This window comes from Protomyctophum parallelum (genome assembly GCF_964188405.1).
Source record: "Protomyctophum parallelum genome assembly, chromosome: 22".
Classification (NCBI taxonomy): Eukaryota; Metazoa; Chordata; class Actinopteri; order Myctophiformes; family Myctophidae; genus Protomyctophum; species Protomyctophum parallelum.
The window spans coordinates 38238204-38251808 of record NC_139714.1 but is presented as its reverse complement, the minus strand read 5'-3'; the positions used below and the strand labels follow the sequence as shown (position 1 = coordinate 38251808).

General features: G+C 43.3%; 1 pseudogene across 1 annotated transcript in view; it reads right to left on the bottom strand.

Annotated features, from left to right (window-relative positions):
* The window catches only part of LOC310853176 (voltage-dependent L-type calcium channel subunit alpha-1C-like), a 290615-nt pseudogene that overhangs the window by 56158 nt on the left and 220852 nt on the right, over positions 1-13605 (bottom strand). The window contains exons 12-18 of the transcript XR_014571111.1: positions 13176-13263; positions 12563-12670; positions 11640-11692; positions 11242-11388; positions 10199-10400; positions 9580-9738; positions 8620-8730 (exon numbers count right to left, since the gene is read on the bottom strand). The product of XR_014571111.1 is annotated as a voltage-dependent L-type calcium channel subunit alpha-1C-like (transcript). The remainder of the gene's footprint in view (positions 1-8619; positions 8731-9579; positions 9739-10198; positions 10401-11241; positions 11389-11639; positions 11693-12562; positions 12671-13175; positions 13264-13605) is intronic.

The following is a 13605-nucleotide window of genomic DNA, read 5'->3' as shown; positions in this document are numbered from 1 at the left end:
GTGTGTTGTTCCATAAATCAGTGCTGTTGAACACCCTTTACGTCTGTGTGTTGTTCCATAAATCAGTGCTATTGAACACCCTTTACGTCTGTGTGTTGTTTCATAAATCAGTGCTATTGAACACCCTTTACGTCTGTGTGTTGTTTCATAAATCAGTGCTATTGAACACCCTTTACGTCTGTGTGTTGTTCCATAAATCAGTGCTATTGAACACCCTTTACGTCTGTGTGTTGTTCCATAAATCAGTGCTATTGAACACCCTTTACGTCTGTGTGTTGTTCCATAAATCAGTGCTATTGAACACCCTTTACGTCTGGGTGTTGTTCCATAAATCAGTGCTATTGAACACCCTTTACGTCTGTGTGTTGTTTCATAAATCAGTGCTATTGAACACCCTTTACGTCTGTGTGTTGTTCCATAAATCAGTGCTATTGAACACCCTTTACGTCTGTGTGTTGTTCCATAAATCAGTGCTATTGAACACCCTTTACGTCTGTGTGTTGTTCCATAAATCAGTGCTATTGAACACCCTTTACGTCTGTGTGTTGTTTCATAAATCAGTGCTGTTGAACACCCTTTACGTCTGTGTGTTGTTCCATAAATCAGTGCTGTTGAGCACCCTTTACGTCTGGGTGTTGTTTCATAAATCAGTGCTATTGAACACCCTTTACGTCTGTGTGTTGTTCCATAAATCAGTGCTATTGAACACCCTTTACGTCTGTGTGTTGTTCCATAAATCAGTGCTATTGAACACCCTTTAGGTCTGTGTGTTGTTCCATAAATCAGTGCTATTGAACACCCTTTACGTCTGTGTGTTGTTCCATAAATCAGTGCTATTGAACACCCTTTACGTCTGTGTGTTGTTTCATAAATCAGTGCTATTGAACACCCTTTAGGTCTGTGTGTTGTTCCATAAATCAGTGCTATTGAACACCCTTTACGTCTGTGTGTTGTTCCATAAATCAGTGCTATTGAACACCCTTTACGTCTGTGTGTTGTTCCATAAATCAGTGCTATTGAACACCCTTTACGTCTGTGTGTTGTTCCATAAATCAGTGCTATTGAACACCCTTTACGTCTGTGTGTTGTTTCATAAATCAGTGCTATTGAACACCCTTTACGTCTGTGTGTTGTTCCATAAATCAGTGCTATTGAACACCCTTTACGTCTGTGTGTTGTTCCATAAATCAGTGCTATTGAACACCCTTTACGTCTGTGTGTTGTTCCATAAATCAGTGCTATTGAACACCCTTTACGTCTGTGTGTTGTTCCATAAATCAGTGCTATTGAACACCCTTTACGTCTGTGTGTTGTTCCATAAATCAGTGCTATTGAACACCCTTTACGTCTGTGTGTTGTTCCATAAATCAGTGCTATTGAACACCCTTTACGTCTGTGTGTTGTTCCATAAATCAGTGCTATTGAACACCCTTTACGTCTGTGTGTTGTTCCATAAATCAGTGCTATTGAACACCCTTTACGTCTGTGTGTTGTTTCATAAATCAGTGCTATTGAACACCCTTTACGTCTGTGTGTTGTTTCATAAATCAGTGCTATTGAACACCCTTTACGTCTGTGTGTTGTTCCATAAATCAGTGCTATTGAACACCCTTTACGTCTGTGTGTTGTTTCATAAATCAGTGCTATTGAACACCCTTTACGTCTGTGTGTTGTTTCATAAATCAGTGCTATTGAACACCCTTTACGTCTGTGTGTTGTTCCATAAATCAGTGCTATTGAACACCCTTTACGTCTGTGTGTTGTTTCATAAATCAGTGCTATTGAACACCCTTTACGTCTGTGTGTTGTTTCATAAATCAGTGCTATTGAACACCCTTTACGTCTGTGTGACATGTGTGTTGTTTCATAAATCAGTGCTATTGAACACCCTTTACGTCTGTGTGTTGTTCCATAAATCAGTGCTATTGAACACCCTTTACGTCTGTGTGTTGTTTCATAAATCAGTGCTATTGAACACCCTTTACGTCTGTGTGTTGTTTCATAAATCAGTGCTATTGAACACCCTTTACGTCTGTGTGTTGTTTCATAAATCAGTGCTATTGAACACCCTTTACGTCTGTGTGTTGTTCCATAAATCAGAGCTATTGAACACCCTTTACGTCTGTGTGTTGTTCCATAAATCAGTGCTATTGAACACCCTTTACGTCTGTGTGTTGTTTCATAAATCAGTGCTATTGAACACCCTTTACGTCTGTGTGTTGTTCCATAAATCAGTGCTATTGAACACCCTTTACGTCTGTGTGTTGTTCCATAAATCAGTGCTATTGAACACCCTTTACGTCTGTGTGTTGTTCCATAAATCAGTGCTATTGAACACCCTTTACGTCTGTGTGTTGTTCCATAAATCAGTGCTATTGAACACCCTTTACGTCTGTGTGTTGTTCCATGAATCAGTGCTGTTGAACACCCTTTACGTCTGTGTGTTGTTCCATAAATCAGTGCTATTGAACACCCTTTACGTCTGTGTGTTGTTTCATAAATCAGTGCTGTTGAACACCCTTTACGTCTGTGTGTTGTTCCATAAATCAGTGCTATTGAACACCCTTTACGTCTGTGTGTTGTTCCATAAATCAGTGCTATTGAACACCCTTTACGTCTGTGTGTTGTTCCATAAATCAGTGCTATTGAACACCCTTTACGTCTGTGTGTTGTTCCATAAATCAGTGCTATTGAACACCCTTTACGTCTGTGTGTTGTTCCATGAATCAGTGCTGTTGAACACCCTTTACGTCTGTGTGTTGTTCCATAAATCAGTGCTATTGAACACCCTTTACGTCTGTGTGTTGTTTCATAAATCAGTGCTGTTGAACACCCTTTACGTCTGTGTGTTGTTCCATAAATCAGTGCTATTGAACACCCTTTACGTCTGTGTGTTGTTTCATAAATCAGTGCTATTGAACACCCTTTACGTCTGTGTGTTGTTTCATAAATCAGTGCTATTGAACACCACTTACGTCTGTGTGTTGTTCCATAAATCAGTGCTGTTGAACACCCTTTACGTCTGTGTGTTGTTCCATAAATCAGTGCTATTGAACACCCTTTACGTCTGTGTGTTGTTCCATAAATCAGTGCTATTGAACACCCTTTACGTCTGTGTGTTGTTCCATAAATCAGTGCTATTGAACACCCTTTACGTCTGTGTGTTGTTTCATAAATCAGTGCTGTTGAACACCCTTTACGTCTGTGTGTTGTTCCATAAATCAGTGCTGTTGAGCACCCTTTACGTCTGGGTGTTGTTTCATAAATCAGTGCTATTGAACACCCTTTACGTCTGTGTGTTGTTCCATAAATCAGTGCTATTGAACACCCTTTACGTCTGTGTGTTGTTCCATAAATCAGTGCTATTGAACACCCTTTAGGTCTGTGTGTTGTTCCATAAATCAGTGCTATTGAACACCCTTTACGTCTGTGTGTTGTTCCATAAATCAGTGCTATTGAACACCCTTTACGTCTGTGTGTTGTTTCATAAATCAGTGCTATTGAACACCCTTTAGGTCTGTGTGTTGTTCCATAAATCAGTGCTATTGAACACCCTTTACGTCTGTGTGTTGTTCCATAAATCAGTGCTATTGAACACCCTTTACGTCTGTGTGTTGTTCCATAAATCAGTGCTATTGAACACCCTTTACGTCTGTGTGTTGTTCCATAAATCAGTGCTATTGAACACCCTTTACGTCTGTGTGTTGTTTCATAAATCAGTGCTATTGAACACCCTTTACGTCTGTGTGTTGTTCCATAAATCAGTGCTATTGAACACCCTTTACGTCTGTGTGTTGTTCCATAAATCAGTGCTATTGAACACCCTTTACGTCTGTGTGTTGTTCCATAAATCAGTGCTATTGAACACCCTTTACGTCTGTGTGTTGTTCCATAAATCAGTGCTATTGAACACCCTTTACGTCTGTGTGTTGTTCCATAAATCAGTGCTATTGAACACCCTTTACGTCTGTGTGTTGTTCCATAAATCAGTGCTATTGAACACCCTTTACGTCTGTGTGTTGTTCCATAAATCAGTGCTATTGAACACCCTTTACGTCTGTGTGTTGTTCCATAAATCAGTGCTATTGAACACCCTTTACGTCTGTGTGTTGTTTCATAAATCAGTGCTATTGAACACCCTTTACGTCTGTGTGTTGTTTCATAAATCAGTGCTATTGAACACCCTTTACGTCTGTGTGTTGTTCCATAAATCAGTGCTATTGAACACCCTTTACGTCTGTGTGTTGTTTCATAAATCAGTGCTATTGAACACCCTTTACGTCTGTGTGTTGTTTCATAAATCAGTGCTATTGAACACCCTTTACGTCTGTGTGTTGTTCCATAAATCAGTGCTATTGAACACCCTTTACGTCTGTGTGTTGTTTCATAAATCAGTGCTATTGAACACCCTTTACGTCTGTGTGTTGTTTCATAAATCAGTGCTATTGAACACCCTTTACGTCTGTGTGACATGTGTGTTGTTTCATAAATCAGTGCTATTGAACACCCTTTACGTCTGTGTGTTGTTCCATAAATCAGTGCTATTGAACACCCTTTACGTCTGTGTGTTGTTTCATAAATCAGTGCTATTGAACACCCTTTACGTCTGTGTGTTGTTTCATAAATCAGTGCTATTGAACACCCTTTACGTCTGTGTGTTGTTTCATAAATCAGTGCTATTGAACACCCTTTACGTCTGTGTGTTGTTCCATAAATCAGAGCTATTGAACACCCTTTACGTCTGTGTGTTGTTCCATAAATCAGTGCTATTGAACACCCTTTACGTCTGTGTGTTGTTTCATAAATCAGTGCTATTGAACACCCTTTACGTCTGTGTGTTGTTCCATAAATCAGTGCTATTGAACACCCTTTACGTCTGTGTGTTGTTCCATAAATCAGTGCTATTGAACACCCTTTACGTCTGTGTGTTGTTCCATAAATCAGTGCTATTGAACACCCTTTACGTCTGTGTGTTGTTCCATAAATCAGTGCTATTGAACACCCTTTACGTCTGTGTGTTGTTCCATGAATCAGTGCTGTTGAACACCCTTTACGTCTGTGTGTTGTTCCATAAATCAGTGCTATTGAACACCCTTTACGTCTGTGTGTTGTTTCATAAATCAGTGCTGTTGAACACCCTTTACGTCTGTGTGTTGTTCCATAAATCAGTGCTATTGAACACCCTTTACGTCTGTGTGTTGTTCCATAAATCAGTGCTATTGAACACCCTTTACGTCTGTGTGTTGTTCCATAAATCAGTGCTATTGAACACCCTTTACGTCTGTGTGTTGTTCCATAAATCAGTGCTATTGAACACCCTTTACGTCTGTGTGTTGTTCCATGAATCAGTGCTGTTGAACACCCTTTACGTCTGTGTGTTGTTCCATAAATCAGTGCTATTGAACACCCTTTACGTCTGTGTGTTGTTTCATAAATCAGTGCTGTTGAACACCCTTTACGTCTGTGTGTTGTTCCATAAATCAGTGCTATTGAACACCCTTTACGTCTGTGTGTTGTTTCATAAATCAGTGCTATTGAACACCCTTTACGTCTGTGTGTTGTTTCATAAATCAGTGCTATTGAACACCACTTACGTCTGTGTGTTGTTCCATAAATCAGTGCTGTTGAACACCCTTTACGTCTGTGTGTTGTTCCATAAATCAGTGCTATTGAACACCCTTTACGTCTGTGTGTTGTTCCATAAATCAGTGCTATTGAACACCCTTTACGTCTGTGTGTTGTTTCATAAATCAGTGCTGTTGAACACCACTTACGTCTGTGTGTTGTTTCGAAAATATTGAACCACTGGGAAAGTAGTAAAAAAGTGCTTTGGACAAAACCTCTTAACTCCATTGGACCCTCAAAATGTCTGCTAAAGCAACTAACTCCACCACCTCTCCCCCTCTCATGGAAGTAATTGACAATATATAAAGTCACAACACCAACTTTGATGAGGCTGTATTGCTTTGTTTTAAAAATATATAGTAAATGTATATTTTTCATTTCCTGAAAAATGAATATTTTGGAGTTATGAGGTTTCCTCCCGACAGCAGAGATATACAACGTACGTAGGCTGAATTCAAATGTCGCGATTTCCCCGGCCTGCACTCGCAGACTGGTGGACTTAATGGCGTGAAGTCTGGACTAGTGCCCGGCAAATTCTGTTACTCATTAAGTCTGCAAGGAGGTCAAACACCAGGACTTTCGTGCAGACTTCACTATACAGCACAGACCTTGCTTGAAAGGAGAAGAAACTGCCTACGTCTCGTTGGCCAGCAAAGCGACGGCCAGACCGATAGGTCTACCGAGTGCGTGAGTGTTCTAAAATGCACAGGAAACATGTGTGGGATGGATGGCGCGGCATCAATCGCTGTGGACGCATACAACTGTATGTGTCTTTCGATGGGGTGGCACATCTTGGCGTTGGTAATAGTCATGGCATCATGGCTGATGTTTTAACCCATTCTGACCGGGCACCCATTTTGGTGTCGGCATCATGTTATGCTTTAGCTATTTAAAAATAGCAGATCTACAAGCTCATATCGCGCCACCGAGTGGCGCGATACGAGCTTGTAGGTCTGCTATTTTTTGAAAAATCGAAGAACGACTGACATTTTTTAGAATCTGATCTCAGGTCAGAATGGGTTCATCAGACCAGTGTGTGTCCGGCGGAAACCTCGTATGAATCTGATCTCAGGTCAGAATGTGTTAAGTCTCGTCTCATGAATGCATCGCAGACCTGCGCCCCTGCAGACTTGATGCAATAATGCCAAACATTATAGGATCCGCATCACAGAACGTTAACCACATTTAGGACTGAGGCCCAATTTAGGACTGAGGCCCAGTGAGGCCAAAAGTCTTCTAAATCATAAAAGCTTTCTGAAAAACGTTTCTATATATGCCAGTGGTGCTCAACCTTTTTCAGGTGAAGGACCCGCAGAATTATCTGTATTTGGCCGTGGACACCCATCTGCAAAGATTTGAGTTAAAAACGTTTGCTCTGAAAGAATATATATTCAAAAATGTGCGCCATATTTTCACGATAAAAAATAAAATAGCTCATTTTCCAACAGCTAAAGTTTAAAAAATAATGGTTAAAACACCAAAAGGGGTCCCGTCCTGAATGGGCTCAGACAGAAGTCTGCAGTTGCCAAGTCCATTCGTCTGACATTTGGATTCAGCCACCGATTTATTTTCATTTGTTTGAATTATTATTACATGTAAAGTATGTAAAGTAGCAAACGTTTTCCTCATCTATACATGGTTCTTAAACCCAGGATGCCTTTGAGTATTACATGGTTGACTCATTCAATGGCAACAATGAGGTATACAGCATGTATTTAAAGTCAGTTATCAACACCAATAATAAGTAATAATATTAGCGACATAATTACTAAACAACCCATCTGTACTGGCATCTGTAAAGGTACTAACAAAACAAAACAACACACTGTCAAGTAGAGTTGTTTTAACTTTGTAGGGCTTTCTGTTGACACCGTTGCTAGGTAACGTGGTGGTGGTGTGTGCTTCACAGCAAGGGCTTTTGTAGGACTTTATTTGAAGTTGTAGCCTATACGTGTTGTCAGTTTAAACCTTAGAGTATATATGAATAGAGATGGCATCCGAGTTCTCCTTCCATCCACTTGCATTAAGTTGCTCAAAAGCGCATGAGGCGATTTCACTCCTCCTTCCGGCCAGTGCATTCTGGGATGGATTGCAATAGTGATTGGGCCCAAACACATGAACGTGCTCCCGTTGAACGCGCACGAACGCGCACGAGCGTGCGTCCGTCGTGAACGTGCACAATGATAGTCAACGGACCAGCGCGTTCATGTGTTTGGGCCCACGCTGCAATACCAAATCCGGCCACTATGTCCATTTCGCCTCTGGGTGCCGTCTCTATTCATATATACTCTAAGGTTTAAACACGGTAAGCATAAGCATCTGTACTTGGTAAACTGGACATGAGTGGCCTCTGTACTTGGGTATGCCCTTTTTCCCTCTACGGCCGAAACTCTATTTTTGGCAAACGTCTCCACCAGAGCATAGAGACTCATAGAGCTCAAGTGGCTAAGTGCTTTTGGCAGTGAGCTGTTGACACAGACATCAACGGGAACATTCACACTCACAGGCGACAGTGCGTCCCCAGCCTCATCTCCGTGTTTTGATGTGAAATCCATTTCTCTACCGCGGATGATTCAACAGCTCACCGTTCCCAATGGCTTTGCTATTGATTACACGCGAGGTTTTTTTGCCCGCCAGCATTGTTTATAAACAATAACACCCGGTCTGCTGGGACGGCCGCGTTCCCTTCTGTCAATGTTTGTTTGAACAGCTGACACACAACAGGAAGCCCTCTGATTGGATGACAGACACTGTACACACCAGGTTACTTAGCAACGGTTGAAATGAGGAAGTGAGAAACATCTCAGATCGGTGAATGTCATGTCGTTTTTCATGTGATCAATGTGACTTCTATTGTGTTCTACTCTAATGTGCTTGCTTTACAGTAGCATATATTAGATTAGCCTTTAGTTTGTGTATACACATATTACTGTATTCTACTGTACTGTCCACACAGTGTGTGTGTGTGTGTGTGTGTGTGTGTGAGAGACATACCCTGGGCTTGAAGGCGATCAGTTTGAGGATCATCTCCACGGTGAACAGACCGGTAAAGAGCATGTTGAGAATGTTCATTGCATCGTTGAAGCCGGGCGTCTGTCCATGGTGCTGCACGCACGCACGCCACAAACACACACACACACACACACACACACACACACACACACACACACACACACACACACACACACACACACACACACACACACACACACACTTGGTGGATCTTCTGCCATCCACATTTTGGATTTTATTTAATTTAATTTAATGTACCGCGACGCTGCCGCCATGAAAAAGATTGTGACGAAAGGTAAACGTGCTGTAAAAGTGTGTGCTTGTTCCAATGTGTAGCGAGTATTTCTAGCTATTTGGGGGGCACGGGCAAACTCCGTCTTTTAAAGTGAACGCTTTATGCTAACCAGTGTTGTTTTCGTCGACTAAAACTAAGACGAAAAATGTTCGTCGACTACCTTTTCCACTGAAGAAAACTAAATGGAAACTAAATTAAAACTATGCTATGGTGACTAAAACTAAGACTAAATATACTGACAATTTTGTCAACAAATAAAAACTAGACTAAAATGTTAGGAAGGGACTAGTGGACAAGAGATCCAGTATAAGTCATTTTACACTTGGTTGCATGCTGAAAATCTAGATCTACAAGCTCACAAAAATAAGTAATTATGGCGGCAACAAGGCCCGCAAAAATACATTTTAGTCGACTAAATCACCTGTAGATTTAGCCGACTAAAATCTTATGACATTTAGTCGACTAAAACTAGACTAACACTAATACATTCCAGGTGACTAAAATGTGACTAAGACTAAGTGAAAACTATTCAGGAGACTATGACTAAAACTAAAATAGAAATTTGCTGCCAAAAACGACACTGATGCTAACAGCGTTGCGTTGCGTGCATGGTGTTAGCGTTGCGCTGCGTGCGTGTGTGGTGTTACCTGCATGGCCAGGCAGATGGTGTTGAGCAGGATGAGGGTGAACATCAGGTACTCAAAGTAGGTGGAGTTGACCACGTACCACACCTTGTACTGGTACGGGTTCTTAGGGATGTAGCGCCGCAGTGGACGGGCCTTCAGAGCGTACTCCACACACTGACGCTGCACACACACGCACACGCACGCACACACATATCACGCACGCACACACACATATCACGCACGCACACACACATATCACGCACACACACACATATACACATTATGTCCACAGTACCGAAGTTCTGACACCAAGGTCAGAGATAAAGATCAGTTCAGGTGGATCGCCACCCACCTGAAAGCCAGTTATACTTAATGAACTGGTGGGTGTGGCCACGTAAAAACATAGTTCTATACACTTAAAAAATAATAAATAAAAAGAATCTTTCTCCTAGTATAATCATAGTACCTGATGATCATGTTTTAGGGGGCAAAACAAATATCACGGCACAAAAAACTCTTTAAAAAAATGATATAATCAAAGATTTATTTTGCACACATTTTCACCATAAAAAAGGCAAAGTATAAAATGACGCACGCACGCACGCACGCACACACGCACACGCACACACAGAGCATATACCTGGTTCTTGTCCAGCTCACAGTTCTTGTACTCCTGCTCGCCCTGCTCCTGGAACGTGACGATGACGAAGCCCACGAAGATGTTCATCATGAAGAAGGCGATGATGATGATGTAGATGATGAAGAAGATGGAGATGACCACGCGGTAGTTGTAGACGGGACCGATGTCCTCCGCGTGGGAGTCGATCGCCCGGTACAGGAGGCTGAGAGAGAGAGAGAGGTGAGCCAGTAGGATACGACAGCAGTGACAACACTGTAATGTGTGTGGGGAGAGAGAGAGAGAGAGAGGTGAGCCAGTAGGATACGACAGCAGTGACAACACTGTAATGTGTGTGGGGAGAGAGAGAGAGAGAGAGGTGAGCCAGTAGGATACGACAGCAGTGACAACACTGTAATGTGTGTGGGGAGAGAGAGAGAGAGGTGAGCCAGTAGGATACGACAGCAGTGACAACACTGTAATGTGTGTGGGGAGAGAGAGAGAGAGAGAGAGAGGTGAGCCAGTAGGATACGACAGCAGTGACAACACTGTAATGTGTGTGGGGAGAGAGAGAGAGAGAGAGAGAGAGGTGAGCCAGTAGGATACGACAGCAGTGACAACACTGTAATGTGTGTGGGGAGAGAGAGAGAGAGAGAGGTGAGCCAGTAGGATACGACAGCAGTGACAACACTGTAATGTGTGTGGGGAGAGAGAGAGAGAGAGAGAGGTGAGCCAGTAGGATACGACAGCAGTGACAACACTGTAATGTGTGTGGGGAGAGAGAGAGAGAGAGAGGTGAGCCAGTAGGATACGACAGCAGTGACAACACTGTAATGTGTGTGGGGGGAGAGAGAGAGAGAGAGGTGAGCCAGTAGGATACGACAGCAGTGACAACACTGTAATGTGTGTGGGGAGGAATCAATTGGCGTAATGGAGGAAAATGGCTAAAACATAATTGGCTACTCTAATTTTGTTTCAAATAAAAGAACGAAAGGGAGAGAGTGCGTCCGTGCGTGCGTGCGTGCGTGTGCGTGCGTGCGTGCGCGCGCGTGCGTGCGTGTGTGTACCCGGGCCAGCCTTCAAAGGTGGACACGGCGAACAAGGCCATCATTCCCTGGAGGACGTCATCGAAGTTGAAGTCACTGTTCTGCCAGTCGCGCACCGCCCGCTCTGGTTTCCTCACGTCGCCGTCCTTAAACTTGATGTAGTAACCCCTGCACGCACACGCACATGCACACACACACACACACACACACACACACACACACACACACACACACGCATGCACGCACGCACACACACACTATATATTGCCAACATTGATCATAAGAGATCCATAATGATCCAACTAGGTCTTCATGGGTCTACCCAAACCGAAAAACTGGCTCCCGTCCACTAACATGAGTTCCGGTTTGCCTGATTCCATGTGAATGCAGCATAAACAAAATGGAGCTGATATACTGACCTGCATTCGGCTGCGGTCTGCTTGGACTGGTCAGTGCAGTAGAAAAACTTCCCCTGAACAAAACGACAACATTCACATGGTTGAGCCATCCATCTTCCTTCTTTATGCATCCATTTATTCATAAAGCATTTCATTCACACACTAATGTATCCCCCCCCATTCAATATTTTGGATGGAGAGATATACATACATTAATTTCATTTCATTTAGAGACCAAAAAGTATGTTTTGGTGTGGATGGGAGACTGAAACATAAGATAAAGTAAGACGAGGCATCCGCCTAAAGGCCTATTCATAGTCTGGATTTTCGGTGATGAGGTGACCACCGCTCCGGTGGTGAGCTGACCACCGGAGCTGAAATAACGTTGAGCGGTGGTGAGTAAAAACAGAGAGATGGGCTGGAGCGGTGGCGGTGGTTTGCTCTTCACCGTGGCTCGTGACGTCATGTTGTAGTTCGGTGGTCACCTCACCACCGTAAAGGTCAGATGTAGAGGTCAGATGTAGAGGCCTAAGGGTTTGAGGTGCTGGCCAATATTGATGACATGCAGGGATCTCCAATTATGGGCTTAATTGCGACAGCAGGTTGCATTTACTATGACATCATATCAGTGATCTCCATCCCTGATGATGTCATGTGATGTCACCAGAACGGGTCTTTCACCATGTATGGGGATTTTGAGTGACTGACAATAGTTTTGTCATAGTAACCTAGAAAGATTGAGAACCAATGCCTTACATCAGTCTTTCAAACAGCTGTACTCAACCACACATCCCTTCTCTCTCTCTCTCTCTCTCTCTCTCTGTCTCTCTGTCTCTCTCTCTCTGTCTCTGTCTCTCTCTCTCTGTCTCTGTCTCTCTGTCTCTGTCTCTCTCTCTCTCTCTCTCTCTCTCTCTCTCTCTCTGTCTCTCTCTCTCTCTCTGTACCTTGAACAGCTGGACTCCTATGCATGCGAACATGAACTGCAGCAGGGAGGTCACTATGACGATGTTACCGATGGTCCGGATGGCAACGAACACACACTGCACCACGTGCTGCAAAAGAAACACACATACACACAGAGTTATAGCATGTGTGTGTGTGTGTGTGTGTGTGTGTGTGTGTGTGCGTGTGTGTGTGTGTGTGTGCATGTGTGTGCGCGCGCGTGAGTGTCCAGGTAGCTCCACTCCCGACGTGTCCATTACAGGTGCGCGTTCTATCAAATGGAATTGGCAAAGCGGGTGGTCTGAGGACCGGCTGTGTGCTTTCCCAAGGCGCTATGTGCTATTCTGGGCAAGATAGCAATTATAGGGAAAGTGCACCAACACGCCCACGGGCACACCTCCAGCCGCAAATAAAGGATTTGGCATAATGTCTAGTGGGTAGTGTGTAGAAATACACAATTCACAGGTAAGATACGGCCCTGTGTGTGCAACAGTGATTATCTAGTTTCTATGCATGCTGAAGTGTGTATAGAAAGTTGTATCACGTGTTTATTTGAGCGTGTGTGTGTGTGTGTGTGTGTGTGTGTGTGTGTGTGGAGGGGGGGGGGGGTATAACCTTAAGGCCTTTAGCTCTGTTAATAGCTCTCAGTGGTCTCAACACTCTCAGCACCCTCAGAATCTTCACAACGTTGATGGCACTGGACCTTTAACAGCAACACACACACACACACACACACACACACACACACACACACGCTTATTAACACACAAACACACACATACACACACACACACATGGTCACACGCGCACACACACACACACACACACACACACACACACACACGCTTATTAACACACAAACACACACATACACACACACATGGTCACACGCGCGCACACACACACACACACACACACACACACACACACACACGCACGCACACACACGCACGCACGCACGCACGCACGCACACAAATACAAGCATGCACACACACTCACCCCTACAGTACAACAACAACACACTCAACAACGTAAACTCAACTA